Genomic DNA, 19,520 nt, shown 5'->3' with positions numbered 1-19,520 from the left:
AATACAGTAATCTTATACTCTTATACAGTGAGGGGAGGGTGGTTGGGGTTGGGGTATGGTCAGTGATTGTGCTTTTGTAACGCTGAGGTATAGCCAGTGATTATGCTTGGGTCATCTCATTGGTTTTTATTTTAAAACAACATTTTTGTCCACTTTGGGAGGTCTTTGGTGATTTTTTTTTTGGACAATATTTCCCCTGCTTGAGAAAACACCCGCCTTATATTGCAGTCAAAACTCGCAGCACAAACCGAACCACTACCTGAATCAGGCCATGTCCACACATTGCCACGTAAGTGCTTTGATCAACACGGTTATAGACGTAACAACTCCAAGAACGGGACCGGGATGTGTGGAAATACATGTCGTTCCTCCTGGAGGACGACCTCTAACACAGGTTCTCCCACCAGCAGGCAGCGTAACCTGGTCAGACCCAGAACTGACATCAGCAAGGAATGTGAATAAATAAAGGATGTGAATGAATGAATGAATAAATATATTCATGTAAAGTTTATAAATATATAAGCTTTATAAATATATAAAATTTATAACTCATAAAGAAAGAAACAGACAAACAAATATCAAATTGTCAAGCATGTTTATCAACGCGACTTTGACCTGGAGCTGTTATCTGTCAGAAAAAAGCTGAGTTTAACTCTGTCCATTCTGTGTGTACATTTAGACACGCGTCACATGTACACACAGCGGTTTTCGTCGCAGGGAGACACCCCCGGGAAAAAAAGGTTTCGGTTACAGCCTCCACACGACAACGCATACCAGCCGTCTTCAAATAACTTCACTTTGGCCAGCGTATTTGTCCCGTATATCTGCGTTGTCATGTGGACGAAAGGCATAACCGCAACAAAAAGCCTTGCTGCCCGATGCCTGACGCCATATTGTTCATGTGATTCCTTCTGGCAGATGCGCCGTGATTGGTTGGGCGCATGATTAACAATTAGTGTGTGGAGTTAAAATTGCAACAGACTGAGGTTTTCAAGTGAGCTGATTTAAATATATAGGTGGGGAGATTACTTTGCAAAATTATAGTAGCTTTTTTTTAATCGACTCTGTATGTGTACTTCATTGAGTGAGAAATTGTTAATTTCCTGGCTGTTGAAATGAATGTTTATATTTTAACCTGAGGGACTGCATCACATCATCGTAGACAAGTAAGGACCAGAGGGCAACTATTCTAGTGTCTTCATACCAAAAGCATATTATGCTGCTTTGATTTATAAACGCATAAAGCCACTGTTATGCCAAGTGCTTAATGTATTGTCTTAAGTGCAAGCACAGATGGTGTGTGTATTATTTAATTAATTTTCACAAGTTCAAGAGTAGCACTTTACACATTCACAGATTAAACAATTTTGAAAATGAATATGCATTAGCAGTTCATTAATTAATTTTCTATTCATTATTTGTTGTGGTCTAAAATTGCACCACAAGTAACTTGCAAAATTCGCAATGTGAAAAAAAAGCTAATCACAAAGATGCAATAATAATTGTGCAATACAAGCAGACTACAAATTTTCGAGTCAAATATCCAGTCTCCCAGGGGCAGGACTAATCATGTTGCTACCTTACTCACCAAAAAAATGGTGTAATACCAGTTACAGTGGATCATGATGCCTCTCTGCATGTAGCCACATAACATTCAGAAATAATGGTGATACGTTTACGGAAATTACAAATTACATTTTTTGTGTGTGCTGGCCAGGTCAGCTAAACCATGTTGTTATTCACTTTTTTGTATACTACACATTGTTCACAATTTACACACTTTATTCCATAATTGTGCATGAAAGTTTAATTTATAATTATGTTTAGTTCTCTTTTTTTTCTTTTCTTTTCCCTCCCTTCTGTTATGTGAGTATTAGCCATATGAGGACGAGGGGTCTAGACAGGGTGAGAAGTCGCATTGCAGGTTTGGCACATGGAAAAATGCACAGAGCCTATGATCTCGCATGTGGCAAATACTGTGTTTTTAAAGGCCATATAGGACAGCAGAAAGTCCTAGAGGCCCACTGAGATAAAGAGGCTGCGCTGCAAGACAAACAATTTTGGGCTTTTCAATAATTTCTCAACCTCCTGCAGCACGAGCCAAGGGCCAGTACCTTTCCCAGGATGGGACCTGCTCCACCAGTGAGGTCCCAGGAGGACACAGACTCAGATGGCTCATCCTCAGAAGTGGCATTCCAATAAGCACAGCAGCCAGACGACTCTTTTTCATGATGACTCACTAAAAAGTGATTGACGGAAATTATATTGATTTTTTTTATTATTATCTGCTTTTAAAGCAAAAGGATTGCTTGGAGGAGGCTGAAACCAGACTGGAATTTGAACTTATAACATGTGCATGTGGTGAAGTCATCAACTTGTTTTACATGACATCTACAGTGCGTCTCAATCAAAGATTTTTCTCTGTTCAGATGGAATCAGTGATTTAACCACAGAAATAGGAATATTTCAACATGCATAGAGAGGATTTTAGAATTAAAATAAACAAAAATAAAAAATTTATTTAGGTAATTTGTTGGAAGACAATTATTTCTTTGAAAATATTTTTCACGTAGAATATTCCTGAGAAGAGTTTTAGTATAATTGTGAGTCACGGTTCCCCTTGGTGTCTTTGAGAGACTAGTTCTTACGTATCTCATAGATTCATTTTTGGTATTTGTAATCAAAATGCTAATTTACATACACCATGTTGTTCTGCTGTTTTGTTTGATTCCTGACACCACTGTTGTCAGAAACATTATCTACCATGATCATATCCCTAATAATCAAAATATACACAAAACATATTAAATATACTGTCGAATGTTTTAAATAATATGATAAAGCTTATGTGGTTCTATGTTCAGCAACTTAATTTTGATTAACAAATAATTTAGTTGGATGGATTTGCACAATGTTACATCAGAAACATAATAAGGGAAAATTCCTTGAAGTAGAAATAATCCAGCATAAATGTTTCAGTACATTCTGGGTGCTGGATTTCTACATGCAGTGCAGATCACTACTGGCATGAAGGGTTTTTCAGCCTTACACTAATATTAAGCGATGAAATATTTGAATAATGGAAGAAGCAGTCTCCCTTTCAATTCGTCAAAGTGAGACTGCCAAGAGGAAGACAAGAAGTCAGCAAGGGAGAGATAGAAGAACTTTGGTCAATATACCCACTGACAAAAGACATTTCTATTCTCGATTGCTTAACAGAGAATAGAATCTTGTTAGAATATTTTAATGCTGGTTAATGCACATCATTCATATCAAAGAACCTAGGCCTCACATTTAAATCAGTCACAACAATCAGATGCTCTGTGTATTTGTCAAAATGACGTGCCTTCACAGTGACAAAATGGGAAACAGAGTATCAACCCTGTAAAGCCCGAACCATGAAGGAATTGTGAAGCAATTCTAAAGTTTTGAAGCAATATGTGTGTGTGTCAGAGTTTTAGTTTGTATCATTTTTGGCACATCCATCATTTTTGTGTTGCAAAAGGCAATTGTATTCATCTCATTTTCAAGGGAAAAAAAATCACACTTATTATGTACAGATATCAAAAAGTCATGTATCAAATATGATACACTTGAGGTTACAGATCCAAAGTGCCTGACAAAAACTAATGCATTTTGTTGTAATGTGTTGTTTAAGGAGATGCTAGGATTGCTCAAAGGACAGAAACTCATAAGAAGACATTTTTAAATGAAAGCTGACAACAATTTCCATTCCTGTGACAGTGACTTCTTGGAAACACACACAAACCTTGATATTCCTGCACAGATTACTGCATTTGATACTTCAGAGCAAACACAACACTTGGTCTGAGAGCACAAAGCTATAAGGTGGAATGGAAATGCAAGGGATGGCTAATGGCACCCCTGTTCTTTAACATATTCATTTTTAAAGAGATGGATTGCAGGCACAGCAACAGCATAACAGTCAGGCAGCCTGAAAGCATTACAATATAGCTACATTTTCACAGATTATTTATTAATGTAACAATGAAAGGTGCAAGAAGCCACCTTGGAGGAGACACATCCCTCCATTTTGTCCTCTGCAGGAAGATAGAGTGAAGGTATAAACCTGAAAAGACTCTTTTCACCCTGGACCCATTGTGGTTGGTTTTCATTGTTGCTGCTGTCAGCCTGACAGGCCTGAAGCACTCTAGACAAGATTATCCTCCAGATATGCACCCTTTCAGATGTTTGGTGAGCACTTGGTGCGACCATTATAAATATGAAATAAACTTGTGTGTCCTCGAAGGGTGACTTTTAAAGGGGGGGGGTGCTTCCATATTTCAATTAATGTGTGACACCATTTTTTTTGTAGGTGGCTCTTTTGATTAGAATTGACTGAATTGACTGGACTTTGTGAAAATAATTTACTGCTTTTGGTTTAAAGAATAATGATTTATGTTGAGATGTTACGACCCTTGGCTAGAGGTATAATTCTCGCTTCGGCTGCAAGCGGTCCCTTGTTCGATTCCCGGATGAGCCTCCATTTATGTTACGGCCTTTGGCTCGGGATGGTAAAGGGAATGCAACATAAAACCAGATTGAAGGTGTTTTTTAAGTAAAGTTATTTATTAATACAATGTAGTTTAAATTGACAAATAAACAAAACAAGGTGTAAAATTCCAAACTAAGATGGACCAATGGGTGCTGCTCAAAACAAGGAGGAAATCTAACACAAGGAGAACCACAATGGAACTAATACTTTCTTAGAAATAGACAAAGTGGACAAACCCAAACTCCGAACAGTTACTCTGTCGATTTACTGAACACAAAACAAGAATAAATACAAGGGGGAGTCAGCACCCCTAAGCCTAGAGTTTCTAACATGAATAACCTACATGTAACCATAGCGTTGTCAATTTTTTAAAACTTATATCTGGCCCGTCTTTTCTCATAAATCCTGAACAACTAAGTGCCTCGGTTAACACAAAAGCAAAGAAGTCACACAAAATCAAGAGGTACGTGGCAAGCTGTATGTCTAGAATGATAGCTGCCCCGACTGTCAAGCACTCGGGGCTTTTAAAGCTGAGGCTCTGGCTGCATTCCCACAATTGGTGGACGGATGCTGGATGAGACCAATCAGCAGGTCAGAACTTTGCAGGAGTGATCCACACCCCTTTCAATTAGAGCCACTCACAAGCTGTGGGTGACACATTGCACTTGACATAATTCAAACAACATTTACAAACACTTAAACAATGAGCGCACAGCGGGGGCCGTAACATGAGTTATCTTAATTCCCCTACCAAACAAATTGTATGATTCTGAGATCCATCTATTGAGTGAAAGCCATAATACTCCCCTTGCAGTCCAGGACATTTTGCAAATACAGTGTGTGTATCTATATGAACGACTATAATCCAACTTCCCTTCAATCCCAAATTTGCAAAGCACACTATCATCAAAATCAAAGCAAGCAGTTGCAATAAAGAATTATTGCACTTCGTGGACTGATCTTAAAATAGAGGTTGACAGCAGTGGTTCTTGTTACGGCCGGCTCGTGGGCTGCAACAAGATAAGGGAGATGTACAGCCGGTGGCTAGGAAAATTAACAAAAGTTTATTTAACTCTAGCTATTTAGCACAAATAGCAGCATGGCATTAGTCAGAAATCACGGACATCCAGGCGTCGTCCACCTATGCAACCAAACTGTCTGTTACGGACAGTGACGCACCCCTGGTGAATCGGCAGGCGGGGTTAAGTAACCTGGGAAAACCCACCAGATGTTCCCAGTTAATGCTAATGTTAATGCTGCCCAGCTGAGGACCTGCAAAGTAAAGCAGTGCCCTGGAAGGACCCGGTGCCGTCTGAGTGGCGACTCATGTGGCTTCGAACTGCTTACAAAAATGGTACTGAAAACTGTTTCATTACTTGGTGCCCCATTCATTGGAACGTGGGCGCCCTCTTTGGCGGGGTGTCTGTACTGCAACCACATAACGGTCAATAAGCCCAGAAAACAGCTCTTTCACGTTCTCAGTGTTGCATATATTTTCTGAATGAAACCGAATATACTTTAATCTCTCCATGTCAGATCCGCTGGTCCGGTCAGAAACCGCTGGATGAACTGTAATCTGAACATGGCTGTTCTGCTATCCAGGTGGATGAGGCCCTGTCCCCCCTCCTCTCTTGATAAAAACAACACTCCTTGAGGCACCCAATGCAGCCCATCCCAGAAAAAGTTAACAAGTTTGGTCTGGATTTGGGCTAGAAACCCTGATGGAGGGTCCATACAGGCCAAGCGGAGCCAAAGCTGTGAGGCCACCAGGTTGTTTATCACTAAAACTTGACCTCTGTACGAGATTCTGGGTAGCAACCATTTCCATTTCTTAAGTTTCCCTTCTATTTTTTCAATGACGCCCTCCCAGTTCTTCCTGGTTGTTGTCTCATTTCCCAGGTACACACCGAGATATTTGAGATCATCAGTCTTCCAACACAAGTTTTGAGGAAGAACCATTGCCATGAAGAAGAAGAAGATATACATATGTGTTCATATGTGTGAGTTACATAGGATGATTAGTGTCACTGGAAAAGAAGCAAGGCCTATGTTGTGAGATAAAAGTTGGAATTCTGAGACATCATCACATCAGCACCATTGGCTTCATTCTCACGTCTGGCTTGGAAACACCTCATAGTCATAGTCATTGTCAACTTTATTGTCAAATGTACCATATATGCAGGACATACTGCACAGATGAAATTACAGTCCTCTCATCATTGACGACATGTTGTTACTCTATGTCAGGTGCTGGGAACAAAGCAAACACTACACCTGCAAATTAAAAATGACATGTGTGTGGTTTATTCTTTTCTACTGTGTCAGCAACAGAGCTTGAAAATAATTTTCTTAGAAAATAAAATCTGCTATGTCCGGCGGCACCAGTTCTAAATGTTCCCAGACTTTGGATCTCTTTCTGGTTTTAACCAATGTAAATCAATTAGAAATGAAATCGTCAATAATCCGAAAGCTAATCTGATCAGTCCAAGAGATATCGACACGATTGGCAGCGCACCATACTGTTTCATTCATTCTAATACATCTGGGACCGGCCGCTGTTTCTGATCATCCATTGATTCAGACCACTAAACTATTTCACCTGGTGAATGAAGTGCCAGTGTGTCACCTGGTGAATGGAGCACTTAGCATTTCGGATCACTTTCAGTCATGTGGTTTTTCCAGGTTTGAAGCAGGCTTTGAAGCAGTGGTTCACATGGGAACGCTCACCGAGTCCGGGGTGTGTATTGGATTGCCGGAACAAGGCGGACATCACTAGGGGCCGTAACATTCTAGTTTATAAATTAGAAACCATCCTTTGTAATTATGTCGACAGAGTGGGAGGATACACAGACTGGAACCTTTAGAAATAGTATACAGTGGTACCTCTAGGAATGTCTCTTATTAAGAAATTGTCAAGTTACAAAACGCCTCAACAGGAAAATATTGCCTCTTGTTACGAAAGAAATTTCAGGTTACGAAAGGTAAAAATACAGTTTGGGCTGCTACTCGCAGCTCCCAAAGGTTCCTGAACGTAACATTCTTATAGCTGCTTTGTCATTGGCTATTACCTAGCATCTTCCTGGCATCCCACTGGCTAAGAGGGACCTCTATGTGGTTAGAATGAAATCCTTCACTTAAGCCACAAAACGTATTAATAGATATGTAACATCTCGTTTCAAAAAGGACCCTGCATGGATCCAACTGCTTAGGTTAAAGTAGTGCATTACTCAAAGCTAACCTACACCCCATTTTGACTGTTCTATTAGGCAGTTCAAATTAGCTGGATGTGTCTGTTGATGTGTCTGTATGACACATCAACAGACTTGTCTTTCCGGTGTTAACTGATGCCATGGGAATGACAGCAGGCTAAATTTTCAAACATTTTGTACACAACTAAATGTTTTTTCATTGAACAAAACCAAATCAATACAGTGATATGAAAAAAGAGGTTACTGCCAAGGAAATGCATCTCTCATTGATATTCTGAAACATATTCAACACGATTTACATACCCACTCCCCCTCCGAGCTAGGACAAATATTGCACAGGAGCCATGGTGGTTACGGAATTAATAGACTTTTGCTGTTGTCCGTTGTGTTGCATTTTTACTAGCCATGTTTTCGCAGCTTGTGAGGAAAGCTGAGATTGATTAAATTTGATAGAGGGCAAGGAAAGGAAAAATAGACAAGGATGCACATGGGGAAATTATCTGCGGGGAGTTGTCAGCATCAAGAAGCCCTGTAGGTTGGTGTCTGATTTTGTTTAGTGTAATCTGAAAAAAAATACAGAAGGGTTTGGTAGCTGGGCTTTGACTTGTTTCAGATGCAATCATAGTGTATGGGAGGGGGGACCACAGGGATGGTATGAATTTTTATTTCCATGTATTTTTCAATATAGGATGTGAGCAAGACCTGCCCTGTAACAGTGCTTTGAATACATTATGTGTTTTGTCTATGTACACAGAATGCTTGATATCCTCCTAGCCTCATTCCTCATCAAATCAGGATTCACTAAGAGATCCAATAAATAACCACCATTGAGCAGATTAGGTGTCAGCGAACTTCCGCTCCACCCCACGTGCAATGTACAAGCCTCAGGGGGCTTGTGTCCCATGAATGATGGGTAATAAAAATGAATCATAGATGAAGGCCAGACACAGGGTGCTACAGGAAGAGTCTTGCTGCATTAAAAAGGAACAGTCGATATGTCCTCTTGTGATAATAGAGCATATAGGAGCTACTGCCATGCTATTTAACGCTTGTCAATCTGAAACATAGAGGGTATCAGGGCCGACAATGTTTTATGGGAGAACTTGTGGGAAAGAGTAACTCTGACACAGTTAAAATCAGCACCAGAAAAACCAACATTGTATTCCCAAAATACTCAAGTACGAAAAAAAGTAGAATTATTATTCTTACTATTATTATTATTATTATTATCATTATTATTATTATTATTATTTGTAGTAGTATTACTATCATTGTCGTTGCTCTTATTGTTGTCATTTATTCTTCAAAACTGAGCAGTATTGAAAAACAAGAATGTTGATTTTCAGACATTCACACAATTTTAGGAACTACTTCAGTAATTAACAACAATACAAACCTAAGTGCTGAATAGGAATACAATTCAGAGCTCTGTGACTTTCTTTCCTCTGTACTTAATTGCTTCTGATCTCACTTCCTTCAGCCGTCATTCTGAGGAATGCTTTCTGCAAGCGTAAAAGGTACTTCCTTGTTCCACCTTTCAGAAATAATTACATCCCCTGAACACTGATGGATATATTAATACCAAGGGAGAGAAAAACCCACTAATCCTGTGCTTTCTTAGATCCACGTTGGGTGTTTTGCAGCATTTCACTCTGTACAAGCTCCCCCAATGCAAAATTGGAAGTGTTTCAAATTGTCCCACAGCAATGAAATCTGTTGTTGAGAATGAGTGTCACTTCCTTGAAAGTACATCAGCAATGTCAGTGTAACCTCTGAATGAATGGGAAATGTCAATTCTGACCAGCATTTGCACCTTAGGGTTTTGCATAATTGCATTAATGTGAAACATATTTACATGAAACCCCTCAAATAATCTGGGGATGATTTAGAAGACAGGCTATATTAACCACTGTCGAACTCAGTCAGTTGACCTATAACCTTAAGATGCAATGTGTGACATATGAACTTGAGGTGCCCTCTACTATAATTGTGCTGTTAATTATTGACTCTTCACTGTTAAAGACATTCAAGAAATAAACTTGTGAAGGATTGAGGATTCCTGTCCAGTTTGTAGAAATACCTAAAGACCTGTACGTTTTTAGGTTCATGGGCGATATTTGGGGTGGCACAGCATTTCTCTGTGGAGTTTGTATGTTCTCCCTGTGTCTATGTGGGTTCTCTCTGGGTTCTCCGGCTTTCTCCCACCTCCAAAAACATCCAATATAGTCATCTAGTGTACAAGATGGATGGATGGATGGATGGATGGATGGATGGAAGATATTTGGTTAACACATAATAATTCTCATAGCATAGATCTAATGGCATTTAGATATAAAGGAGGGCAATAAATGTATACATATTTATGTCTGAATTTTAAAATGAGCACTTTTGATTTGATTCTTCCCTTCAACCAAACAACTTTTGCTTAAGCGTGTAGGGTATTTTACACATAAATATATGGATGAGATGTGATCATGTGTTGCATCATGACCATTAAATAACTAACTACTCAACAATCAGAAATTGCAAATGACCAATAAGGTAATCCAGTTTTCTCATTATGTCAGCTCACTAAAAGCAATATTGCCATAGTAAATCTAATTTATAATATGATGTATGAAATCCAATGAGTTTGAAATCCTACCACTAGAATTTGGAATCACATTGATATTGTTACTTTCTTGGTATGTGAAGTGCAGTTGTTCTGTGAAACCCCTTCAGGAAATAGAATGATTCAACTATGTGAAAATAAAAAAAACACTGTATTATTCAATTCGAATTATTAGCAAACACAACATCAGAGATATGTTTGTGCAATGGAAAACACCTTTTTTACTAAATTGAGCTGTCATTGCAAGACTTGCAGGGGAACTAATGCAAATTTAGGTTGTGTCATTATAATAAAGCAAGACAACAATTTCCTTAACATTTACTTTAGAATGAAAAACAAAAAAACAAAACTGCTGCCATTTAAACAAAATAATTTAAAAAACAATGATTTTGAAATGCTCCAGTTTTTTTAGCACTTCCTGTCATTTGACTAGCAAAAGATTGTTCAGAAAAATGATAAAGTATGCAGAAGGGTAACAATGAATCTCAGTAGAGTAGAGTAGAGTAGAGTAGAGTAGAGTATAACTGTATTTATCCCTTAAGGAGGTTCCGTCAGGGAAATTAATTTCTCCGTCACACACAGCACAGTAAGTACACAAAACACAGAAAAAGCACACAGAAAGCACCAGCACATAGAAAGTAGTACAACACCAAATAAAAATAGTAATAAATAACCCATCAAGAATATATAAATAGAAAATCATAAATAGGCATAGAAATAAAAAATAAACAGGCCTGGTTAAGTGTGGGTATAGTGAAATGTCTATAGTGGTTTGATTGTTTTTGCAGTATTGTCTGTGTCATCCCTCAGCTCTTGTGTGGACTTTTTTCTTCTTCAGCTCCCCCAGAGAGGAGTTGAGCAGTTTAATGGCTCGGGGGATGAAGGAGTTCTTCAGTCTGTTTGTCCTGCGTGTTGGAAGGCGCAGCCTCTGGCTGCTCAGGCTTCTCTGGTTGTTGGTAACGATGTGCAGAGGGTGGCTGACATTGTCCATGATGTCCAGCAGTTTGTCTAATGTTCTCTTCTCTGCCACCGTTGCCAGAGGGTCCAGCTTCATCCCGACCACCGAGCTGGCCAGCCTGATCATTTTCTCCAGCCTGGAGAGATCCGCCTTGGTCACGCTCCCTCCCCAACACACCACAGCGAACGACAGGACACTGACCACCACAGACTGGTAGAACATCCAAAGGAGCTTCCTGCAGATGTGGAATGCCCTCAACCTCCGCAGAAAGTACATCCTGCTCTGTGCTTTCTTGTACTGCTGCCTCGTATTGCTGGTCCAGTCCAGCTTGTTGTCCAGCCACAGCCCAAGATATTTATAGGTCTGCAATATATATCCAAAACAGTATCAAAAACAGTATCCAAAACAGTATCCAAAACAATAACTCATACCCTCTTTTTTCTTGTGACACCAATTTTGAAAGAAGTGTAATGTATACTTTGAAGATTACACTTTTGTCGTACATTCTAACATGGAGAGGGGAGGATTTTTTTTTCACTTCTGGAAACTGTCCTTTGGACCATGTTCAGTCCAAATCTATCATTAGCACAAATTCCTGCTAGTTGTCAGTTGTGTAGTAACTCCTAAAGATCAATGGGATTTAGAGCACAGCTCTCATCCACCTCTTGTGAGCCTCTCATTAGATGTTTAAGAGAGCTACATCTGCACATCCTCAGTGTTCTGTGATGTTTCCAGTGACATTTAGTACCTGCTTAGAATGCTTGGAACAGCAAAGAACAGAGCAGGTATTTAACAAGTACCTAGTATGAGGAGAGTATTTTGCTCGCAAAAATGTAAGAAAGGTGAGTGGAGTCAAGCACTAGTGCACAGTGGAAACATGACTCTATATGATATGGCTAGATGCAATGCATGCATGTTTCCTTTTGGAAAGCTACATTAATTGTGACACTCAATGTCAGATATGTGACATTAAGCAACACATTAGATAGTAATGATGAATGTTGCTGTTTGTTGTGTTTACAGCTGAGAAAACACACTTCCTTTATTAAACCAAGTGTGCAGTATTTCTGTGTGTGTAAGTATGCAATATAAATAATTGTACTTTTCATAAGTTAACTAATTAAGTCATGATGGTTGTCTTTTGAAAGAAAACAGATTGTTTCACGATCTGTCTTCCCGATTAAGCTCTATGTAAACTTTCTTCTTTCCTATATTCCCTTTTTGCTTCCATTATAATAACTACAGCCATTACTATGCTAACATAAATATTGGTAAACCTTACTTTAACAAGTTAGGACAGGCTTTTAATACCATTGCAAAGCTTTAACAATACATTTCCAGAACAGAAATGCTAAATGTGGCACTTTATTTGCATCCATGCCAAATCTAAAGAGTGTATTCCCCTTGAATGTCAAATTTCCAAAGTTTCATGAAACTATGTGAGGTAGTTTTGCAAACAAACAGGTAGGAAGAATGACAGACATACATAATTCAATGCCAGTAAAACATTACCTAGGTAAAGATGATAAATAGTTTCACAGGCATATGGATATTATTCGAATATTAACTAAACCTCTACTTATTATCTTCCATTGGTGAAGGGAGCTACAACCAGATTCATATCTCACACCTAGACATGCGCCTTTCCAATGGCCCACTGTTGTTTTGCTATGCCATACATGTTTCAACAGTATGTATGTTAAGCATGGCATGTCCACTATCTGAGCTTCATTATTTGGCATATGAGTATCTTGACCTTATCAGTCTACAAAACTTCCAAAAACATGAGAATAATTAGATTTATGCACAAATAAAATCAGTCCGTATGATTAATTACGTTGCCTTATTGTGCATACAGTGTACAAACCTTTCATCCGCATATCTTACATATTAGCCCTTTTGATCTACGGATCAAGAACTACCCAGAATCAACTTCAATTAAATTGTATTTCCCCTAACTTTATTTGTCATTTCATTTTAACCTATTTTGAAAGAGGCTCACAAAGGCATCTTACAGTAGCCTTAAGAGCCTCATGTATGACCAAATGAGATCTTCAAGTTTTGGAGTACGGATGCAGTAATGGTCTTCATATTCACTCCTGCTGATGTTTGTTGAAGTCTTCACTCTGTTGTCAGTGAAGAGAAAAATCCATTCCTCAAAAATCAATGCCAATTCCCTTCCCTCTGGGCTTGTCTCTGGCTTATAGTATATGGAACAAGTGCAATGGAAATAATGATCCTGTTCTCCTGGTCACAGTACCTTTTTTGTGTGTCCTAAGTATCTTGGGGTCTCTTCTGGAATAGGCTCTGATAATTTGGTTCACTCAAATTAGTCCAACTTATCTAATGTCTCATTTTGTACACTATCAAGGCAATGGATGAATGAATGAATCAATGAATGTTCTTCCAATGAGTTTTTAGATATGTTGTCACAGAAGGTTGATATAAAACATTCATTCTGACTGAAATGAGAACACTGAGAAAATATTTAGTTAATGTAACCTGCAAAAAGATTCATTTTTATTGTTCATTGACTTAATCCACTGGAGATGAATGAGCAATCACATGACTAAAAATATATGAAAAATAACATAAATTTACGACATATCTACTTGTGGGTAATAGGTAATATAATTATCTCCATGTATTTCTGTCACAGTCATTGTATAATAGACCAAGCACCTTAAAATAAAATTCTATAATTAGCATTTAAAGGCTAGTGATGTCCTTGTGGTAATTGACTTACATGCATAGCATGACCTCAACAATAACAATCAAAAGAACATAGATCTTGAAATAGCAATCCCATTATTTTAAATTAGCAGAAGGGGGAAAAATATGTTATACATGTGCACAGTAATCTGCTCTTCATTCAACCAAAACTCTATCCTACCCATAAGTTTAATTTGAACAGATAAACCCAAAGAAGAAAAAGAAAATAGAAGTGGAAGGGGTCGCTGCTGCAAACTTAAAACAGAGTAGAACAGCCCCTTTAAGGCCTCCAAAGACTCGAGCTGACAATTTTTTGGCTCACATTTCATTCTGCTTCAGTGGATTGTACCAATCAGCCATAACATCCCAACCACCTGTCTATAAAATCCACAGGACACCGTGCTTCTCAGGAGAAGACTGACTTAATCATCAAACCGCTACTACTGACTTATTATCTTCTCATAGCATATCTTGGTAGCATTCTTTCTCCAGGCGTGCAAAGCACATGTATCCTTTCATACACAAAAGGTGTGATTCACCAAATTGCTGGCACTTTTGATGCTGGACAACATATTAACTTCAAGGACAAGAAGATTGCTTGTTGCCTGATATATCCCACCCACTGACAAATCTCATTGTTGTGATAACTAATGTAATTCATTTCACTTGTCAGTGGTAATAATGTTAAGGCTGATCTATGCACCATTACTGTAGACTAATTCTTCCAATCTTTCACGAAGACTGTTGGATGACTGTTTTTCACAAGTTATGCACATTACACTTTTTTGATCAATTGGCAAGTGTAAAGACAAACCCTTCCTCTTTAGGAAGTGACAATCTTTCATGTCACTGCAATTGTTACCTTTTTGTTTTTTTGTGTTTTTTCTGCTCCTCTTTATTAACTCTGTGTTGTCTTCGGGTCAAAAATGAAACATCAGCACATTCAATAATAGAAAAAGCTAGAGACTTTTCTTTTTTTTTAATTACTGCACCATGACAAAAATTGCAAACACTGTCTTGATTTTGAATACTTTCCTAGTAATGCCGTTCAGTACTGGTTACACAGACTGTCAGATAAACACTACAAAACACACAATGACACATACTAAATCTTTCATGTGCATGGGCAGCTTCACCCTTGCACAACCCCAAAAATGACTCAACATCAAACACTTAAAGAAAATTAATAACACAAAATAAACGATTCTTCAAAGCATAGTTAACTAACAACTCTAAACACCTCAACATTCTACCTGTTCAGTTCATCACACCATCATTAAATAAGTCTCCTTGATGTCATTCGTAGAAGGTTTTCATAAAGAAGAAGACTAATAGAAATGGGTGGATGAAACTAAACTGCATGTCCCGTGTGTGCGTGTGTGTGTGTGTGTGTGTGTGTGTGTGTGTGTGTGTGTGTGTGTGTGTGTGTGTGTGTGTATGTGTGTGTGTGTGTGTGTGTGTGTGTGTGTGTGTGTGTGTGTGTGTGTGTGTGTGTGTGTGTGTGTGAATAATAATACAAATTGACAACTGTGAGTCAAGGCTTGCCAGGTATATGTATGACCGACAAACTGATGGCTCACAGGTCTGGGGTAAGTGGGTGGAGTGTCTGCCATACCTCTGCAGTACGAGCAGCTGGTTCCCTACAGTAGTTGACTGATTTATGTTACAATAAACAATACCATGTATTTTGTACATTTAGTATTTTCTGTTGTTATTTAAAATAAATTTCTATTTTTTTGAGGAAATAAATAACATTCTAAAAAGAAACAACGAACACTGAATTAATGCAGCCTTTCTGCATGATGAAAAATGGAGATATGGATATTTGCAGTGTGTTGGATGAATGGCAGCATGTGTCTTCATGAGGAATACCATTTGGAATTTTTAAAATTCAATTAAGCTGCTTAATCTGGGGGGTTTAGCAATTGAGGGTCATTCTTAGCAATAAGACATGAATGTGACGAGAAAATAAACAAGGAGTAATTACAGGCATTTGTATTTTTTAACTTAAGTTTTGACTTTACTATAAACATTTTCCTTTTGATATGGCTAACTTTTGTTGTATTAATATTCAAAAAAATTGGAGACAAATGTGTTGATCTTGATGTTTTCCAAAATTAACAACACCATTTTTCATTTTGGTGCTTAAAAATTTCAAATGCAATGCTTTTCTCTATTCACAGAGTAACTAAAAGACAACTAAGTTTGAGTTCTGGGGAAGCACTCGAGCACTCTTATGTCTGGCAAATCAGACATTCCATTATTTTAATGTATTAAAAATAAAGCATCACCCTGAACCCGACATCAGGCCAGTTGAGAACTTGAAGTATACTGTATATTTCACAATGATCTTTGTTTTATGGTCGAAATACTCTTCTGTAAGGATCTTGGATGCTTCAGACAGTCTGTCCTTGTTCAAACATTATCAGTTTTGTATAAAAGGTCTCATTGAACTTGGCTAATCTTTGCAATGAACATTTGCAGTTTGATTTAAGGTATGATGAGCTGTTCAGCAGTCTTTAAAGGTTTGCTTTTGAATATATGTATCATTTCAAAGATTGTGGCTATTAGCAATTAAAACAAGTACATAAGCTCTTTTCTTTGTTTTATGGGTTTTTTAAATTTTATTTCATTTTTTAAAGCACTGGAACTGCAGTTTCTTGTAGAATTTAATGTTATTCTATGGAGTTTTTAGAGAGAGAAATAATTTTATACAAATGTATGATACCATGTAAAATAAGGGGACATCCGATTACATGTTTCTTAAATAGATCTATATGGTTATTACAAAAAAAAAATTGTGTTCCTAATATTAGCAGTAGCAGAGGTTGTAATGGTTGCTGTCCCATACATATTTTTTTTTTATGATATGGAAAATATCCCCAGGGGAGCCCGAGGAGGCGGGAGGAGGAGAACCCCATTCTGAAGGATCAAAGGTTACCCACAAATGGCGATGGACAAACGACAATGATTGTAGTACTGTATGCAGATGCTGAAAAATAGGGATAACCAGAGTAACAGGGTGTTTAGAACACACTGGAGTGGTGATCCAGCTCATCTGGGAAGCCCGGGAGAACAAGGAAGACCTCAAAGTTCTGTGGTTAGACTTAGCCAATGCCTAAGGCTCCACCCTACACAAACTGGTCCAGACACCACATTGCAGAACTCATTCTTAATTATTACGACCAGTTAAGGATGAGAGTCACTGCAGAGAAAGTAACATCAGAATGGCACTGGTTGGAGGTTGGGTTAATCACAGGCTGCACCATATCTGCAACCTTGTTTGCCCTGGCAATGAATATCATTGTGAAGTCAGCAGAGCCAGAGTGCAGAGGCCCACGGACCCAATCAGGGATGTGCCAACCCCCAATCAGGGCTTTCACAGATGACTTGACAGTCACCACGGAGTCAGTCCCAGGGTGCAGCTGGATCCTCCAAGGGCTGGAAAGGCTCGGCCATTGGGCCCGGATGGGATTCAAACCAGCCATGTTAAGGTTAGTGGTGGTAAAGAAGGGCAAGATGTCTGTGTAGGTTCTCAGTTTTCCAGGTCATGGTTATCCAAAGCTGTTTAAGTCAATCCACTGGACGTTAAGATCCACTCCTAACATCCGGTGGATTCACTTAAACAGCTTTGGATAAAGAGGGGCAAGGTCACGGACAGGTCCCTGTTTCAACATCAAAGTGTCAATGATACCATCACTCTCAGAAAAGCCCATGAAGAGCTTAGGCAAGGTCTTTGACAGTTGCCTCAAAGACTCTAAATCAGTCCAGTTAACCTGCCAGGAACTGGACAGCTGGCTGAGAGCAGCGGACAGATCTAGCCTCCCAGGCAAGTTTAAGGCATTGATATACCAGCATGGTATTTTACCAAGGATACTCTGGCCACTGCTTATCTATGAGGTCCCCACCATGGAGACCTTGGGGAGGAAGATCAGCACCTGTCTCAGAAGATGGTTGGGGTTGCCCAGGAGCCTCAGTAACACAGCCCTGCATGGGAACACCACAAACCTCCGGCTGAAGTCATTTGAAGCTTTTGAAGACTTTGGAGGAGGAGTTCAAGTTGACTTGGACCAGAGAGGTGCTGCTGTACAGAGACTTGAAGGACCCAAAGATGGCCCAGGCAGGAGTCGTGGTGAAGACCGGGAGGAAGTGGAGTGCCCAGTCTGGTGTGCTGGATGCAGAGGCAAGACTGCGCCATAGAGATCTGGTGGGAGTAGTGGCCCACAGCAGAGCAGGTCTGGGAATGTTCCCAACACCATCTCGACACAGGGAGTGCAGGGGGAAGGAAAAGCGAAGGCAAATACAGGAGGAAGTCAGGACTGCAGTGGATGAAGGAACAACAAGCAGAGCAGCTGGTTTCAGGCAGCAGGGAGCCTGGACAAGATGGGAGCACGCCATGGACTGGAAAGTCACCTGGACGGACCTGTGGCTGGCTGACTCACATTGTATCAGCTTCCTAATCCAAGCAGTCTAAGATGTCCTACCTAGCCCAGTACCCTTCTTCAACTTGGGGAAGGCAGAGACTCCAAGCAGCCAACTGTGCTGGGGAAGAGGAACGCTGCAGTACTTCCTTAGCTCCTGCCCAACAGCACTTGGCCAGGGCCTGTAAACTTGGCGATAAAACCAGGTGCTGAAGCCGATTGCTGAAGCCATCAGCAGGTGTGCAATGCCATCAACACCATCACTTGTGAAGGCAGGAGCTTAGGCAGTGTCAAGAAAGCACCAATATGGATCCTGGCAACTGTCCAAGATTGGAAGCTCTCTGTAGACCTGGAGAGGCAGCTATGGTTCCCCCAGCACGTTGTCAGGACCATTCTGAGGCCAGACATCCTTCTGGTCTCAGAAAGCACCAAGAACATTGTGATCATGGAGTTGATAGTGCCATGGGAGGACCGCTTGGGGGAGGCCCAGGAAAGGAAGAGGACCAAGTATGAACATCTGGTCACATAGTGTCGTCAACAGGGCTGGAAGGCATGATGTATGACCATCGAAATTGACAGCAGGGGATTTTTGGGGCACTCGCTCCACAAGCATCTGACGATATTGGGCATTACGGGAACAGCAAGGAGTAGAGCCATCAAAAACAACTCCGAGGCAGCTGAGAAAGCCTCAAGATGGCTCTGGATCTGGAGAGGAATACCATGGGGTCAAGAGAATGCCACCTGAACTTAAGCCACAGCTTGATCAACCACATTTAAGAACATAGGCTTCCAAGCTCCGATTGGAGCTTGGAAGCCTTAATTTGAACTGAATATCATTGATGTCAATATATTTTGCGTTTATGTGTGTATAATTTTATTTTTTATTTTATTTTATTTTTATTTTTTTTACCCCTAACAAATTAATATAGCTTGTGTATATGTTTCTAACAATGGCTCCTGGCTGTGTCAAGCGGTGTTGATAAAACACAATTTTTCTGCAGAGGGCAGCTGTGAAAGCTACGGGGAGTATATACACAGATTCATGAATACAATCCATACTCAAACAAATAACACCATCTTCGGAATACCAAAA

At 39.5% G+C, this 19,520-nt stretch overlaps 1 pseudogene; it reads left to right on the top strand.

Annotated features, from left to right (window-relative positions):
• LOC137603182 (uncharacterized) overlaps nt 1–19,172 on the top strand; it is an 85,197-nt pseudogene extending 66,025 nt beyond the window's left edge.
• The last annotated feature ends 348 nt before the right edge of the window (nt 19,173–19,520 follow it).

The sequence above is a fragment of the Antennarius striatus genome, chromosome 10 (genome assembly GCF_040054535.1).
Source record: "Antennarius striatus isolate MH-2024 chromosome 10, ASM4005453v1, whole genome shotgun sequence".
NCBI classification, from domain to species: Eukaryota; Metazoa; Chordata; class Actinopteri; order Lophiiformes; family Antennariidae; genus Antennarius; species Antennarius striatus.
Note: the sequence above shows the minus strand (reverse complement) of the source record. Positions and strands in the feature narration are given on the sequence as shown.